The sequence below is a fragment of the Eumetopias jubatus genome, unplaced genomic scaffold (assembly GCF_037043125.1).
Source record: "Eumetopias jubatus isolate StellerSeaLion01/CBP00866 unplaced genomic scaffold, mEumJub1_p1.0 scaffold_5, whole genome shotgun sequence".
Classification (NCBI taxonomy): Eukaryota; Metazoa; Chordata; class Mammalia; order Carnivora; family Otariidae; genus Eumetopias; species Eumetopias jubatus.
In genome coordinates, this window is record NW_028274811.1 from 60,975,778 (window position 1) to 60,992,626 (window position 16,849).

The following is a 16,849-nucleotide window of genomic DNA, read 5'->3' on the forward strand; positions in this document are numbered from 1 at the left end:
CTTTGAAGATATTTGGTGAGCATTTTTACAATGTAAAATAGTAGTGTGATGAAAGTAACTAATTGTTATATTCTGCATTAAAGTAATGTTTAGGTGATGATAACTAATCATGGTGCAATAGGATTATTTGATGGTTTATGGATTTAAGTCAAGGGTGTTCCATTTCTTAAAGATCAAGGAGATTAAGAACTAGAAAATTAACTAAAACTTACTATCACTTTCAGTTTTTCTTTCAACTCAAAGGAAATAATTTTATTTATTTTTTAAATATTTATTTATTTATTTTAGAGAGAGAGAGAGAGCACTAGTGGGAGGGGTAGAGGGAGAGGGAGAGAGAATCTCAAGCAGACTCCGCGCTGAGTGTGGAGCCTGATGTGGGGCTCTATCTCAGATCTCCCCATCCTGAGATCATGACCTGAGCCAAAACCAAGAGTCAGTTGCTCAACCAACTGCGCCACCCAGGTGCCCCTCAAAGGAAATCATTTTAAAGCATGCAGTGTTAAAATGAATTATGAGGCCTTCATACAAATGTCATAGAATACATATCTTTAAATTCTATGGAAAGATATCTATGTGTGAAGGCTCCCTGGAATAAAAACTACCTTTTTTGGGGGGTTCGAACCCCTTTCTAGTGGTTGAATTTTTAGTGTTCCTTGATCCCAGTTAAGATTGATTGTGTTTGTGGGGTGCCTGGGTGGTGTAGTCGGTTAAGCTGGTTTCAGCTCTTGGTTTTGGCTCAGGTCGTGATCTCAGGGTCATGAGATTGAGCCCCACATCAGGCTCTGTGCTCAGCACAGAGTCTGCTTGAGATTCTCTCCCCTCTCCCTGCTCTTTCCGCTTGCGTGCACGCGCACTCTCTCTCAAATAAATACATAAATCTTAAAAAAAAATAAAGATTGATTATGTTTGTGACTAGGTAAGAGACCCAGGATATTACCAAAGCCACATTCTGTGCAGTTTTCTAGATCTTATGCAAGGTAAGACAATGATTGAATTCTAATTTGAAAAGACCAGGAAGACGTTTCCAGCATTCTAATAGATTCCAGTTCGCCATCTTGACCAGCACATGGTAATGAGTTAATCAGCATGGATGGAGTTGCCACTGGGCAGGTTATTTCTTGGAAATGGACTGGACACATTCCTTCCTCTGATCCCTTGCTTGTGCATTTTGTCCTTTCCTGCCTCCTCTTCTCCACTACACTTGTCTAAATCTCGCAGCTCCTTGCAAACCCAGCTCACCTCCTCCATGGAGCCTTTGCTGACCATCTCAACCACTGTGGCATACCCCTTTTGTGAGCTCCTATAATACTTGTAAGTAGTAGTCATTTGATCCTTGCTTTGTATGTGGGCTTCTCTTTATGTGCCTTCTCAGCAAAATGCTAATCTCTAACGTCCAGGGTCCTATCGCCCATCTCTCCATTGCCCACAGTGTCACCTCAGTACAGGCAATGAGCAGTGGATGCCTGATTGACAGCCCCACTCAGCATGGTGGCTCATTTTAAACTCTGTAAGAGAAAAAGAAAAACCAGCATGCAGCATCCAAACTCAGCTTGAGGCTTATGTTGGGATTCCCAAGATATTCCCATAGTCTCATAATAAATACCCTGTTAGCTTAGGCTAACATGAGAAGGCGTCTGTTACTTGCCTTACAAAGATAATGTGGGCCTGACAAAATGACATAAGGTCTAGAATGTGGTTGTAAAAGGCAATGTATAACTTCTCAGGTGATCACTGATTTGAACAGGAAGCCTTGGAAGCCCCTGGAATTGATGAAATGACTCAGAAAGCTTTTACTGAGTCTTGAGTGTATGGCAAGATTCTAGGTTTATGAGTATAGCAAATGCTTTTGGGGCTCATGTCATATCCCCTTGGGTCACCCCTAATTTTAGTCAGGCTCCAATGACCTAATAGTGATGTTGAGAATGCAGCCTTTGTTTATTTATTTTTTAAAGATTTTATTTATTTATTTGACAGAGAGCACAAGTAGAGGGAGCAACAGAGGGAGAGGGCGAAGCAGGATCCCTGCCAAGTGGGGGGGGGGGTTCCAGAATTATTATTTCTTTTGGTATTTTATTAATTTCATATCTTACTAAAGTGTTCTGTTCTTAGCTAAGTATGAAGAGGTGGGATTGGGCACATTTTGTACCACATCCTTAGTGATCTGTAATTATATCCTGTCATTCAAATGCTATTCTATTCACTTTGCAGAGCTTAAACATCCCTTAACATTTTACTTCTCCTAATACTAAATGGAACACTTAGGTGTTCACAAAATTATCTTGGAACATGTCATGAGAATAAACAAAATGAATTGAAGTTATCATTTTGTACTTGGGGCCAATTATTTTAAAGGAAAAAGAAAGGGAACTAATATAACAATATTTTAAAAATTGGGGGATGAATAAATACATCATCCATAGAAACATACTATTAAAACTTGCTATTGTACTTTTGTAAATTTTTATGATTGGCCATATTATAGATATATTTTTTTACACAATTGTAGCACTCAAAAATTTTTGATTTAAATCCTTTATTGAGCCAATTTTGGAGCTTTAAGAAGTCATCTTGAGGAATTTGTTCATCACATATAGTATTCTGGGATTACAGGTCTTCACTATCCACTAGACAGGGTTCTAAGGGAAGGCTGTTTTCCTGGTTCCCTTTCTTGAGTCACCTATGTCTTCTAGCCTCTTTTAGGTCAGGGAATCTTGGTTGTCACATTTATTAAGGAGGTCACTCTAAAATTTCTTAAAATACCAAGCTTTTAAAACGTTTTAATGATTTTTTTTAAAGCTTTGTTTAAGAGAAATATGCACCATAAAAGCAAGGCATTGCTTGGACTTGCATTTCAGAGTCTGGGCAAGACCCTTCTTCACTCTTATGTTTTTATTTTTATTTTCTTCCAAGTCTTATAATAATAAGAATTTACCTTCAGAGATGATGGTGGGCCTCAGTGTGGGTCTTGGCGTTTATTTTCACTGTGCTTTCAGTGAATTTTTACTAGGAATACTTCTGTCTTTCAATCCTCTGGAGTTTTTCTGTTATTATTTCTTTAATAATTTATTTGTTTCCATTTTCCCTATTCTGTTTTTTTTATCTTATATTTTTAGCGTATTAATCCTCTTGGATTAATCATGTATATAATTTCTCTCCTATTATGAATCTTTTTGTCTTTACTACTTTTGGCAGGATTTTCTCAGATTTATCTTTCAACTTTGGAAGAGATTTTTTTTCATTACTAATATATTTAAATTTTTTATTTATTAACTTTTAACAACTGGTATTTATTGAAAATATCAAAAGAAAGTACTTCATATATACAGTTGCCAGCAGAACCAGGTAGCTCAGTAGTATAATAATGGCTAAGGACGCCTGGGTGGCTCAGTCAGTTGAGCGTCTGCCTTCAGCTCAGGTCATGATCCCAGGGTCCTGGGGTCGAGTCCCGTGTCGGGCTCCCTGCTCAGTGAGGAGCCTGCTTCTCCCTCTGCCTGCTGCTCCCCCTGCTTGTGCTCTCTCTCTCTCAAATAAATAAATAAAATCTTAAAAAAAAAAGGTGGCTTATCAGGCAGTCTGCTGAATGGAATATGCTGCTAAGGAAGCAGAAGTGTAGCCAGGATACACTGATCATTGACTTTTTTCCTTTTTTTTTTTTTGGTGAGAACTAACATAATATTTTTTTAATTTCCAAGAACTCTTTTTCGGCACCTGAATATTTTTTTTCTATAGTATCACTCTTATTTCACAGATAACATTATCTTGTTTACTCTGAGGCTATTAATAAGATCATTTTGAAATTCTCTTCTTTTCATTTTCTCTGAGTTCGGATTTTCCACATCACATTCTCACAGTTTTAAATCTAGTGGAAGAGAGTCTTTAAAAATGTAAGCAAGGGGCGCCTGGGTGGCTCAGTCGTTAAGTGTCTGCCTTCGGCTCAGGTCATGATCCCAGGGTCCTGGGATGGAGCCCCGCATCAGGCTCCCTGCTCCGCGGGGAGCCTGCTTCTCCCTCTCCCACTCCCCCTGCTTGTGCTCCCTCTCTCACTGTGTCTCTCTCTGTCAAATAAATAAATAAAATCTTTAAAAAAATAAAATAAAATAAAAATGTAAGCAAAGGGGCGGCTGGGTGGCTCAGTTGGTTAAGCACTTGCCTTCGGCTCAGGTCATGATCCCAGGATCCTAGGATCGAGCCCTGCATCGGGCTCCCTGCTCAGCGGGAAGCCTGCTTCTCCCTCTCCCTCTGCTGCTCTCCCTGCTCCTGCTCACTCTCACTCTCAAATAAATAAATAAAATAAAATAAAAATACTTTTTAAAAAATGAAGCAAAAATTCCCAGAGTTTGATTCCATGGTCTCTGACTGGCTCCACTTGGGTTATTTGCTCATTTTTGAACCAGGTACTGTGTAGGGAGATTCAGTTTTCACAGTTGGTTGGGTGTGGATCGGTGTTCTTCCCCTAGCGCTAGACCGAGAGCTCTATCAAAACTGAAAGTGAGAGAGGAGTCGGTCTTCAAAGAAAACGAGGCTGTTACTAAGGGAAAGAGCCAAGGGATACTGGATGGCCAAAAAATAGTAAATATGCTCACTAAAGTGCCTGGCACAGGGCTTTCCTCTGCAACAAGCTAGCCTAGAGCTCAAAAAGCCAGTGTCTGAATTCCTGCAGTGACCACTTACTCTCAATTTCAAGGAACCCAGCTAATATCCAGACAACACTACTTTTTATCTTTATTTTTTATTTTTATTTTTTTTAAAGATTTTATTCATTTATTTGAGAGAGAGAGAGAGAGAGAGAGAGAAACAGCATGAGAGGGGAGAAGGTCAGAGGGAGAAGCAGGCTCCCCGCTGAGCCGGGAGCCTGATGTGAGGCTCGATCCCAGGACTCCGGGATCATGACCTGAGCCAAAGGCAGTCGCTTAACCAACTGAGCCATCCAGGCGCCCGACAACACTACTTTTTAACAAAGTCTTACATTATGCCAAAGTCTAGCTTCCTTCAGCTTCTTCTGTGATCTCTGTCCTTTGGGCCTTTGAGTTAAGTGATGGCAGTGCTCATGTTCCCAGGTCTGTCTTTTCAGACTCAGCATCTCCTGTTGCCATAGCTATTCCTAACCTGACAGCATTTTGAATCCTTTCTCTATCTTAGATCTCTCTTTTTTCCTCTAGGTTTGTGCATTTTGGTGTAGCATGAGCAGCCTAGTATAGAGTATCGTCATGTAGTACAGTTGATTCAAATTGGTTTCTGAATGTAATCTAAGAATATGTAAATAACTCACTTATTCACTCACTATGTATTCAACCTAGAACACTGGTCCACTAGAACCACTAATGAAACCCACAGATCCTGCTTGTGTGCGGTGGCCCCGAGCAGCTGAACTCACCGGCCCTCGCCTGCCCCATCCCCAGCCAGGCCCCCTCTGTCACGGTTGTTTATTGTGGTGCTTGAGGCTATGAGTGTTGGTACCCTAAGCTCAAGAAGGTAGAAGATGAGTTCCCCAGATGCCTGGACATCTGCGGCAAGGGCCGCTGGCTTCTTAGAAGTGAACAGAGGGGATGGCTACGTGGACACGGAGAGCAAGTTTCTGAAGCTTGTGGCCACCATCAGGGCCACCTTGGCTCAGGGCTAATGTGCCCTGAAGGCCGAGTCAGGTGACCTTGGCCCGGCCCCTTGTGGCAGATGCTTCAGGACAGGAAGGACTGAAATGTCTCGTGGACGTCTGGGCTTTCCCTGATGGCCCTGCGGCCACTGGGTGGGAGCAGAGACTGACGCCCATGGTCCCTGCCCTCGTGTGTGTGTGTGTGTGTGTGTGTGTATGTGTGTGTGTGTGTGTGTGTGTCCCCGGGAGTGTAGCTCTGTGCCCTGCCTGCCTTGCTCCTTCCTCTCCCCACTTTCCCCCTGTATCTCCCAGCCCTGTGGCCACTCTCTGGCATTTGGGGTGGTCGGGTTTGGGGCTTCCTTCTCAGGGGGTGGCTGAGAGAGGCATCTGGGTGAGTGAGTTGCAGATTTCAGCAGTGTTGGCAATGGCTCACTATTCAGTAAACATTGGATGAGTTTAACAAGGAAGGAAGGAAGTTAAAAATCCTGATACCCAGGCCACGCACCAGACCACAGTTGGGCTCTCTGGGATGAGGGGATGAGAACTCAGGCGTTTTTAAAGCTCCCCAGGTGGTTCTAATGTGCAGCTGGAGTGGAGAACCCCACTGCTCTACTATGTAATAGACCTCCTTAAAAATATAATCTCAGTGCTCACAGGTTTCTTTAATGTATGTTTTTTTTTTAAAGATTTTATTTATTTATTTGACACAGAGAGAGACACAGCGAGAGAGGGAACACAAGCAGGGGGAGCGGGAGAGGGAGCAGCAGGCTTCCCGCTGAGCAGGGAGCCCGATGTGGGACTCGATCCCAGGACCCTGGGATCATGACCCAAGCCGAAGGCAGACCCTCAACGACAGAGCCACTCAGGCTCCCCAATGTATGTTTTTTAGAAAATGAATTTGAAGCGTATTTGCATCATTTGCCTCTGGCTAACCTTATTCACTTTCTGTATAGACTATTCATCAAGTCACATTAGGGAAACCTAGGGCAAATAGCCATTTGGCCATGTGTATTTATTGAGGTTTCTGGAAAAGGTGATTATATTAATACTGGTTGAAGCCTTACTTTTATGTAATTTTCTCAGTTTGGTTGATAACTCCTGGAGGATAGTGTCTCGAGTTTATTTAATTGACCTCACGCAGCATCAAGAGTAATGTTATGTTCTGGCTTTTGAAATGACTTTGAAGAGCTTTTGAAATTATTTTCAACCAAAAAATGTAGTCTCTTAGGACTATGAATTAGAAGCCATCGTGAAGCTGCTGAGTTTTATAGAAAAGCCTTCGTTTAGACTGACATTTATCTTGTAACGTGGCAGTAGAAAAAATTCTGAAACATTTGCCGAACAAAGGTTAAGGCCAAACTTACTCAGTGTGATGTTTATAAAGCATAAATCTGCACAAAAAGGGAGTAGATTTATTATTTATGTTTAACTACAGTGTCTACTGTGTGTTGTAAAATGTCATATTAAATAAAGTAGACTCACTGAGGAAAAAGGAAAAGGAGGGAGGTTGAATATAAGGGAGGGAGGAAGTCTAGTGAATCTTTGTGGCAGCCTTCTTTATTTATTTTTTTTAAATTTCATTGTTATGTTAGTCACCATACAATACATCATTAGTTTTTGATGTGGTGATCCACGATCCATTGTTTTCGTATAATACCCAGTGCTCCATGCAGTACATGCCCTCCTTAATACCCATCACCGAGCTAACCCATCACCCCTCCCCCCTCCCCTCTAGAACCCTGTTTGTTTCTCAGAGTCCATGGTCTCTCATGGTTCGTCTCTCCCTCCGATTTCCCTGCTTCATTTTTCCCTTCCTTCTCCTAGTGTCCTCCATGCTATTCCGTATGTTCCACAAATAAGTGAAACCATATGATAACTGACTTTCTCTGCTTAACTTATTTCACTTAGCATCATCTCCTCCAGTCCCATCCATGTGGTTGTAAAAGTTGGGTATTCATCCTTTCTGATGGCTGAGTAATATTCCATTGTATATATGGACCACATCTTCTTTATCCATTCATCTGTTGAAGGGCATCTTGGCTCTTTCCACAGTTTGACTATTGCGAACATTGCTGCTATGAACATTGGGGTTCATATGGCCCTTCTTTTCACTACATCTGTGTCTTTGGGGTAAATACCCAGTAGTGCAATTGCTGGATCATAGGGTAGCTCTATTTTTAAATTTTTGAGGCACCTCCACACTGTTTTCCAAAGTGGCTGTACCAACTTGCATTCCCACCAACAGTGTAAGAGGGTTCCCCTTTCTCCACAACCTCTCCAACGTTTGTTGTTTCTTTCCCTGTCCATTTTTGCCATTCTAACTGGTTGTAAGGTGGTATCTCAATGTGGTTTTGATTTGAATTTCCCTGATGGCTAATGATGATGAACATTTTTTCATGTGTCTGTTAGCCATTTGTATGTCTTCTTCAGAGAAGTGTCTTTTCATATCTTCTGCCCACTTTTTGACTTATTTGTTTTTTGGGTGTTGAGTTTGAGAAGTCCTTTATAGATCTTGGATACCAGCCCTTTATCTGTAGCGTCATTTGCAAATATCTTCTCCCATTCTGTGGGTTGCCTCTGTTTTGTTGACCGTTTCCTTTGCTGTGCAGAAGCTTTTTATCTTGATGAAGTCCCAAAAGTTCATTTTTGCTTTGTTTCCCTAGCTTTTGGAGATGTATCTTGAAAGAAGTTGCTGTGGCCGATGTCAAAGAGGTTACTGCTTATGTTCTCCTCTAGGATGTTGATGGATTCCTGTCTCACATTGAGGTCTTCATCCACTTTGAGTTTATCTTTGTGAATGGTGTTAGAGAATGGTCGAGTTTCATTCTTCTGGCAGCCTTCCTTAAACTGTCTCCTGACATTTCCTGACTTTAGAACATTTTTGCCAATTTTTATTTTGAATATTTTCAAACATGGAGAAAAGTTGAAAAGAATATTGTAGTGACATCTGTATATCCTTACCTATCCCCAATGCCTGAAAACCACGAGAGCTGATGGTGTAGCCCTTGTTCAAAGGCCAGCATTCCTGAGATCCAGGAAGAGCCAGTATTTCAGTTCAAGTCCAAACGCAGCAACAAAAGTTGATATTCCACTTTGAAGGCAGTCAGGCAGGAAGAAGTTTCTCTTACTTGGGGCAAGATCAACCTTTCCTTCTATCAGGCCTTCAACTGATTGGATAAGACCCACTCACTTGACGGGGGGGGGGGTAACTGTCTACCTATTTAAATGCTAATCTCATCCAAAAACACCCTCACAGAAACATCTAGACTAATGTTTGACCAGATATACCTGGACACCTCATGGCCCAGTTGACACATATAATTACTAATTGTTTTAGTTTTCTATTGCTGCACAAAAGTATTATCACACACTTAGTAGCTTAAAACCAACACATATTTGTTATCTCAGGATTTCTGTGAGTCAGGATCCTGGGCGTGGCTTAGCTGGGTCCTGTTCTTAGTGTCTCACAAGGCTGCACAGGGTGTCCACCAGGGCTTTGGTCTCATCTGAGACTTGACTGGGAAAGGATCTGTTTCTAAGTTCACTCAGGTTGTTGGCAGACTTCAGTTCTTTGAGGGCTTTGATTTCTTTTTATTTTTTTTTAAGATTTTATTTATTTATTTGAGAGAGAGAGAGAGCATGAGCAGGGGCAGCAACAGAGGGAGAGGGAGAAGCAGACTCCCCGCTGAGCAGGGAACCCAATGCGGGGCTCAATCCCAGGACCCTGGGATCATGACCTGAGCTGAAGGCAGACACTTAACCGACTGAGTCACCCAGTCACCCAGAGGGCTTTGATATCTTGCTGGCTGTCAGCCGGAAGCCATCCTCAGCTCCCAGAGGCCACTACCGTTGCTTGCCATTGGGATTCCCTGACATGGCCAGTAACTTCCTCAAAGGTAACAAGGGATGGGGGACTCCACTCTGAGAGAAGTCACAGTCTTATGTAATTTAATTACATAATCAGGTGCATAAACATTTATATCCTGTCACCTTCACCATATTTTATTCTCTCGAAATAAGTCACAGGCCTGCTGACACTCAAGGAGAAGTCACATAAGAGCATGAACACCACGAGGTGGGGATCATGGGAGCCACTTGAAGCCTGTGCACCACAGTTCTCTATTTAGATTTAAGAACTGTTACATTTTGCCATATCTGCCTTCTCTCTATCTTCCCCCCCAACACACACACACAGACACATGCAAACACACACATTTTTGTCGAACTACTTAAAAATACTTGTCATGATTAACATTACCCTCTAAATACTCATTTATCTCCTAAGAATAGTGCATTTCTACATAACTATGATACTATTTTCAAGAAAACTAACAATTACTTTCAAGAAAATTAATAATTCCATTCAATCATTTAATATTCAGATCAGCTTCAAATTTCCCCAAACACATTTTTTATAAATTTTTGAAAACCAAGATTCAGTCAGGTTTCATGCATTACTTTTGGTTGTCATTTCCATTTCTTAGTCTAACTTAGTTATACCACCAAATTAAAAAAAAATTGGATTCTATTGTACATACAGAAGAGTACAAAAATCACTGGAAATGGTATCCAGCATTATAAGGAAGAAAAAGAAATAATGAGTCTAAAGACTGTAAAGGAAGAAAGAAAACTGTCTTTATAGATGACATGATTGTATATCTATAATGAAAACCCCAAAGAATCTGTAAACCATTAGAATAAAAAATTCAGCAAGATCTCTTGATATAAGGTCATTGTGCAGAAATCATTTCTATATACTAGCAACAAAAAATGAAAATGAAATGTAAAAAATATCAATTATAATACCACGACAAAGCAGCAAATTCCCAGAAACAAACCCAACAAAAGAAGTGTAAGACCTCTCTATACTGAAAATTATAAAATGCTGATGAGAGAAATTAAAGAAGACCTAAATAAATGGAAAGATGTTAATTTTCAAAAATTAATCTTTAGATTTATAATAATTCCAATCAAAGTCCCAGCAGGTATTTTTGTGGAAATTGACAAGGTGATTCTAAAATTTATGTGGAACTGCAAACCATCAGGCAAGGCAATGTTGAATAAGACCAAATTTGGAGGATTTATACTGTAAGATTTCAAGACTGACAATAAAGCTAGAATAATCAAGATGGTATGGTATTAGCTTAAGGAAAGACAGTTCTGTGGAATAAAATAGAGAGTCTAGAAATATATGCAAGCAGATATTGTCACTTGATACATGATAAAAGCACCACTGCAATCCAATGGGGGAAAATATAACCTTTTCATAGATGGCCTTGGAGCAACGGGATATTTATATAGGGAAAAAAAAGGAAACTTGATCTCATCTCACATCATATACAAAAATTAATTTCAGGTGTATCATAGACCTGGAGGTGTGAAGAGCAACAATACAATCTCTAAAAGAGAAGAGAGGAAGGAGTCTCCCTGAATGTAGAGAGGCAAACATTTCTGAAACAGTAAACAAAAAGCGTTAACCATAAAAGAAGAAAAAACCCTGATAATTGAACTTCATTAAAATAATGAATGTTCACGAGAAGACACAATTAGGAAAGTAAAAGAAAGCCACAGATTGAGAAGATAGCTTCAGCGCTTATATTTGACAAAGTTCTCAGATACTCAGAATACCTGGAATTACAAATCACCAAAAATAAACAAAGAAAAAAAAATAAAAACAACTGAAGCTTAAAAAAATGGGCAAAAGCCAACAGACACATGAAAAAGTGCTCAACATCACTCAGCATCAGGGAAATACAAATCAAAACCACAATGAAATACCACCTCACACCAGTAAGAATGGCTAAAATTAACAAGTCAGGAAACGACAGATGTTGGTGAGGATGCGGAGAAAGGGGAACCCTCCTACACTGTTGGTGGGAATGCAAGCTGGTGCAGCCACTCTGGAAAACAGTATGGAGGTTCCTCAAAAAGTTGAAGATAGAGCTACCCTACGACCCAGCAATTACACTACTGGGTATTTACCCCAAAGACACAAATGTAGTGATTCGAAGGGGCACCTGCACTCCAATGTTTACAGCAGCAATGTCCACAATAGCCAAACTACGGAAAGAGCCCAGATGTCCATCAACAGATGGATGGATAAATAAGAGGTGGTATATACACGCACACACACTGATGGACATTGGAGAGGGTATGTATTGTGGTGAGCGCTGGGTGTTATGTAACACTGATGATTCACAGGGGCGCCTGGGTGGCTCAGTCGTAAAAGGTCTGCCTTCAGCTCAGGTCATGATCCCAGCGTCCTGGGATCAAGCCCCATATCGTGCTCCTTGCTCAGCAGGGAGTCTGCTTCTCCCTCTCCTTCTATCCTGCTCATGCTCACTCTCTCAAATAAATAAATAAAATCTTAAAAAAAAAAATGACTGATGAATCCCAGACCTGTACCCCTGAAACAAATAATACATTATATGTTAATTAAAAAAATAAATTAAAAAATGGGCAAAAGCATTAGCAGTCATTTTATACAAAATTATTCCCAAATGACTGATAAACATGTGGAAAGGAGTTCAACATTATTGGTTATAAGAGAAATAAAATTAAAACCACAATGAAATACCATTACACACTCATCAAAATGGCTAAAATTAAAATGATGACAAATCCAAGAGTTGATGAGATTATGGAAATACTGAATTCTGCATATATTGCTGGTGAGAGTAAAGTTGGTACAACCACTTTGGAAGAGTGTTTGGCGCCCTCTACTAAAGCTAAGCTTATGCCTGCCCAATGACTCAGCAAGTATGCTCTAGAGTGTCTGTGTCTACCAAAGTTATGTACAGGAATCAGTCATAATGCCAAACTAGAAACAACCCAAATATCCACTGACAGGAGAATAGAAAATATAATGTGCTAGATTCATACCATGGACTACTATATAATTAAAAAACCACTATTGATATGTGCAGCAATAAAGATGAATGTCACAGCCATTATGCTGAGCAAACCAGGTCAGGCACCAAAAAAGTCAGACACAGAAGTCAGATTAAGTTCACTGGAAAAATTAATCAAATGAAATATGAGTTAGAATAATGTGTGTGTGTGTGTGTGTGTGTGTGTGTGTGTGTGTGTGTGTGTGATGTAGACTGGGAAGAGTTATCATGGAACTTTCTGAGATGCTGAAAATGTTTTGTATCTTGATGTGGGTGGTGGTTACAGGGTACATATAAGTCTAAAAATCCATCTAATGGTATACATTAAGATTATTGCACTTTATGCATGTCACGGTGTTACCCCACAATAAAAAATGTTTTAAAAGAAAATAAATATAAACAAACCCAAGGTTTATAACTCCGAATTTTCCCAAATTGAACAGCTCCTGCTCTTTTCCCATCACTGTCCTCCTAAGTGTAACCATGATCCTGACTTCCAACACCACAGATTAGTTTTGCTTGTTTATGAACTTTAGGTAAAATGAACTTGAGTGTTCTATTGTTTCTGTTTCTTTTACTCAACATTATATTTTGCCATTTTTCTATCAGCTATTTTCTTTTCTATTCCTCAGTATTTTTTATATATTATGGAGACTGAAACTTTAAAAAAAAATGTACTTACTTGCCCAAACCTCAATCCCTGTGTTTTCTCTGAGTAGTCTCTGAATTATTCTGAATTCATTAAAAGAGAAATGACTCTCCCTGGGTCTTTTTCTACTGAAAAGCTGGAATACATGAGATGGCCACTTTCATCCCCAAATATTTCATCCCCAAATATAACCTTGGCCGATATCGTATACACTTCATTGTGAATATGGTAAATATTGGTTGGTTTGTTCTTCATGTACCTGTGGTCCCTGGCCAGCCCCATGCCACATTGCTACCTGTTCTGGAGCCCACCACGTTGAGTAAGCATGGGCTCCCTGTCCTCAGAAGGCCTTGCTCCTTCTCTCCATAGTCACAGGATTTAAGCTTCAGGTATGAACATCTTTGTTTCCGCCCATGACTTCCTTTCCCTTCACCTCCTCTGTGAGGTGGGCCACACTCCTGATTCCCTTCTTCTTACACCTCCTCTCCAAGATCCCCGCCTTCCTCTCTGCTCTGGAGCCTTCGGGGGCTTTCTCTATCTCCAACACTTACCTTTCTCACTTCTGTCTTCAGTCTCTGCTTTGTTGACGTCTTTCCTTTCAGCTAGCCTGTAAGTATGTATTTTCCTCCCTCTTAATCCTTCTCCAGAACAAATGTTTCCCAGTGCAGTTTCTTGTGTCCACAATGGGGATAGCCGAGTATATTACTAGGCAGAGCAGTAGGAATTGGGGATCAGCCCAGAGCCTCATGGAGCCCAGTACTGAGCCTTTCAGAGAACACCCACCCCTAGTGCACCCTCCCTGTACCCCGGACTTTGAAACTACAGCTTATCCTTATCCTGGGCCAGATCAGATTCTTAGTTAAGGCAAACTACCCTAAACCTTGTCAGGGAATACTGATTTATTCTGTCTCTGCCTTTATACTCCTAAGTGGCAGGACAGGAGTGAGCAGCCTGTCTTAGGGAGAGTGGGGTTTCTTCAGATTACAGTGAGTCTTCCTTCACTGCCCTCACTCTGCACACAAGTGTCCGCCCATGGTCCCCACCATGAGTCCTTTCACTCTCACGCTGCACCTTCTCTGGATCTGTCATCTCAGAGTCTTGCACATTTTGATGTCTCCACATTTAGACCTCCATCCGGCCTCCAGTGTTGAGCGACAGGCCTGCAAACCCAGCTGCAGAGCCACTCACCATCCTGCACGGTCCAGAGGCACTTCAAACTCCACCTGCCCAAATTAGTGTCTCCCTGCTTGCTTCCTTTCTGAACCCCCTCTCTGGGGTTTGGCACCCCTCTCCCTCTAATGTCTCAGGCTTGAAACCTGGGAGTGATCTTCTCATCCTTTCTCTTCCTACTTCCAAGAATATTGATTGATCGCTTGACAAAACAATCACCAAGTTCTGTCCATTCTACCTTCTAAAATCCCTGGCGATGCTCACCTACTCTCTTACCCACTATTGACTCATCAGTTCAGGTCCTTGTAATCCCTCCTTGAGATTGCTGTATCCTGTGTCTACTGCCTCGCTGCCTCTGGTCACCCCTTTCCAGTCCAGACTCCCTCTGTCCTCCATCATACTCATTGTAAAAAGTAAATATGAGATGATTCAGATTAATTACTTAGAGATTAATCCACTACTCTAAATTCTTTCATGACTCCCCATGGGGCATGAGGTAAAATCAAACTATGTAGCAAGGCATCCAAGATTCTATGTGATAATTTGGCCTCTTGCCATACTTCTTAAACTTTTATGTTCTAGCAATTCTAGAGTGTTCCTATTTTTTGGAACTCTCCATAATCTCTACAACTTCTTTACTTTGCATGTTATTTTCTTTGCTTGGAATATCCATAGTCCTTCCTCATCCTATACCCTCTCCACTGGTTGAACACCTGACAAACTCCTTTCCATCCTTTAAATCTCAGCTCAGGTGTCACCTCCTCTGAGCAGTTTCCTTAGCCAAGCTGAGGTTTCCTTTCCCATATCTCCTACTCTACCTGCTAATTTGTGCTTTTGCACCATCCCACCATTTACTTGCATGTTTGTTTCTCAAATGAACCATGAGCTCCTTGAGATCAGAAACCATGTCTTATCTTTGGATTCCAAGTGCTGATGTGACTTATGGAGATGCTTAAGAACTTTTTAATGAATGAAAGAATGAAGGAAGAAATCTTAAAACTGGGTCTGCAGTGGGGCTTCAGGTGGGAGGGTAGGGACTGTGTTTTCATAGATAGGATCTTGCTTGATCCTGGACCATAAACTCCATGCAGGCTGATGTGCATCAGTTTTGTTCACGCCTGTATCCCCACTGCTGAGCACAGTACCTGGAAAGTATATAGAAGCTCAATAAACAATTTTTGAGTGCATGAATGGTAACTCTGTGGGCTGGGACAGGTACTACCATCATAATGTAGTGGAAGAACTGGGTCTTGGGGAGGTTAAGTAACCTGCGAAGGTGTTGGACAAGCCAAGCCTCAGAGTGCCTGGCCTGTCACCCCTTTTAGAGAGGGAGAGAAGTAGGCTGCTCAATGCACTTGGTTGACCAGGGGAGGGCCTTTGTCCCACAAGCAGCCAATCTCTATTGGGCTATTATAAGGCCTGACTTTAAAAGATGAGGTGGGACAATCATATTACTGCTTGAGAATTTGAATTAAGAAACAGAAGGGGGACGCCTGGCTGCCTCAGTCGGAGGAGCATGCAACTCTTGATCTCGGGGTTGTGAGTTCGAGCCCCACATTAGGTATAGAGATTACTTAAAAAGAAAATATTAAAAAAAAAAAAAAACAGATGAGTTGGTAGTGGGATTCCCACCAGAAGCCTTTGGAGATGGTAGGCTGGAGTTACAAGGGGTACACAATGCAAATCAGACACAGCAGGAAAGAAACCACAACTGACAGCCCGCAGAGCCCCCCTGTTCCCAATGGACTTCACATTTCCGTTTCAATGTGTGTGTGTCTTTACAGTCACCACTCTGTCCCACCCAGTCACCCAAGGTAATTCCAGTGAGGGTTTGTTCCTTGCAGCTAAGGTTTTTAATGAATGCTCCTAGGTGGACCAAGGATTGAAACCCAGGCCCTCTCTCTGAGCTCAGGGCTCTTTCTACTATTCCAGGGCTTAGGGACATTGTCTGTGCATATTTTAGCAGAGGGCCATACAAAAATGGTGCATATTAAATGTATTTTAATGACAATGAGAAAAGCTGTAATTGTGAATATGAGTGGGAGCAAACAGCCAGTAAGGCAAATCAAATCCCCTCTCAATTTAAGCTAGGCCAGTAGGAGAGTCCCAAGAAACCGAAAATAGGCCTTTACCGGGGTACTTATTTGTACAAGGCGTCTGCCTTCTCGGCTATTTTTTAACACAAATCCCCAGGAGTTCCGGCCGCCCCCTCCCACCACCTCCACCTGCCACCAGGCTTGCTGGGCAGGTGGGGCCTGAGAGGAAGACAGGCGGCCCCTTGAGCATGTGGGCTCCTGCCCTTCCAAGTCTTAAGGCTGCGTGCAAAGAACGCCAAGATCTTGGTTTCTATCCATGTGTGGCCTTTTGACACACAAGCTAATGAATGTATTCCAGGTGCAAAATCGTTCTTTCCCACGAGCTGTTCTGTAGGTCTCCAGTGAGGCAATTACCCGGTACCACTTAGCAGAATGACTCAAGGACAGATCTGAGGGCTGACTGGTGATGATGAAGCCTGGATGTTTTCCTGCCCTCTTCCCCGGCTTTAGAAAT

At 41.6% G+C, this 16,849-nt stretch overlaps 1 protein-coding gene and 1 pseudogene across 1 annotated transcript in view; one reads left to right on the forward strand and one right to left on the reverse strand.

Annotated features, from left to right (window-relative positions):
- DHFR (dihydrofolate reductase) overlaps positions 1-16,849 on the reverse strand; it is a 47,969-nt gene that overhangs the window by 4,457 nt on the left and 26,663 nt on the right. The window lies entirely within an intron of this gene.
- LOC114217586 (selenoprotein W pseudogene) lies at positions 1,377-5,620 on the forward strand (annotated as a pseudogene).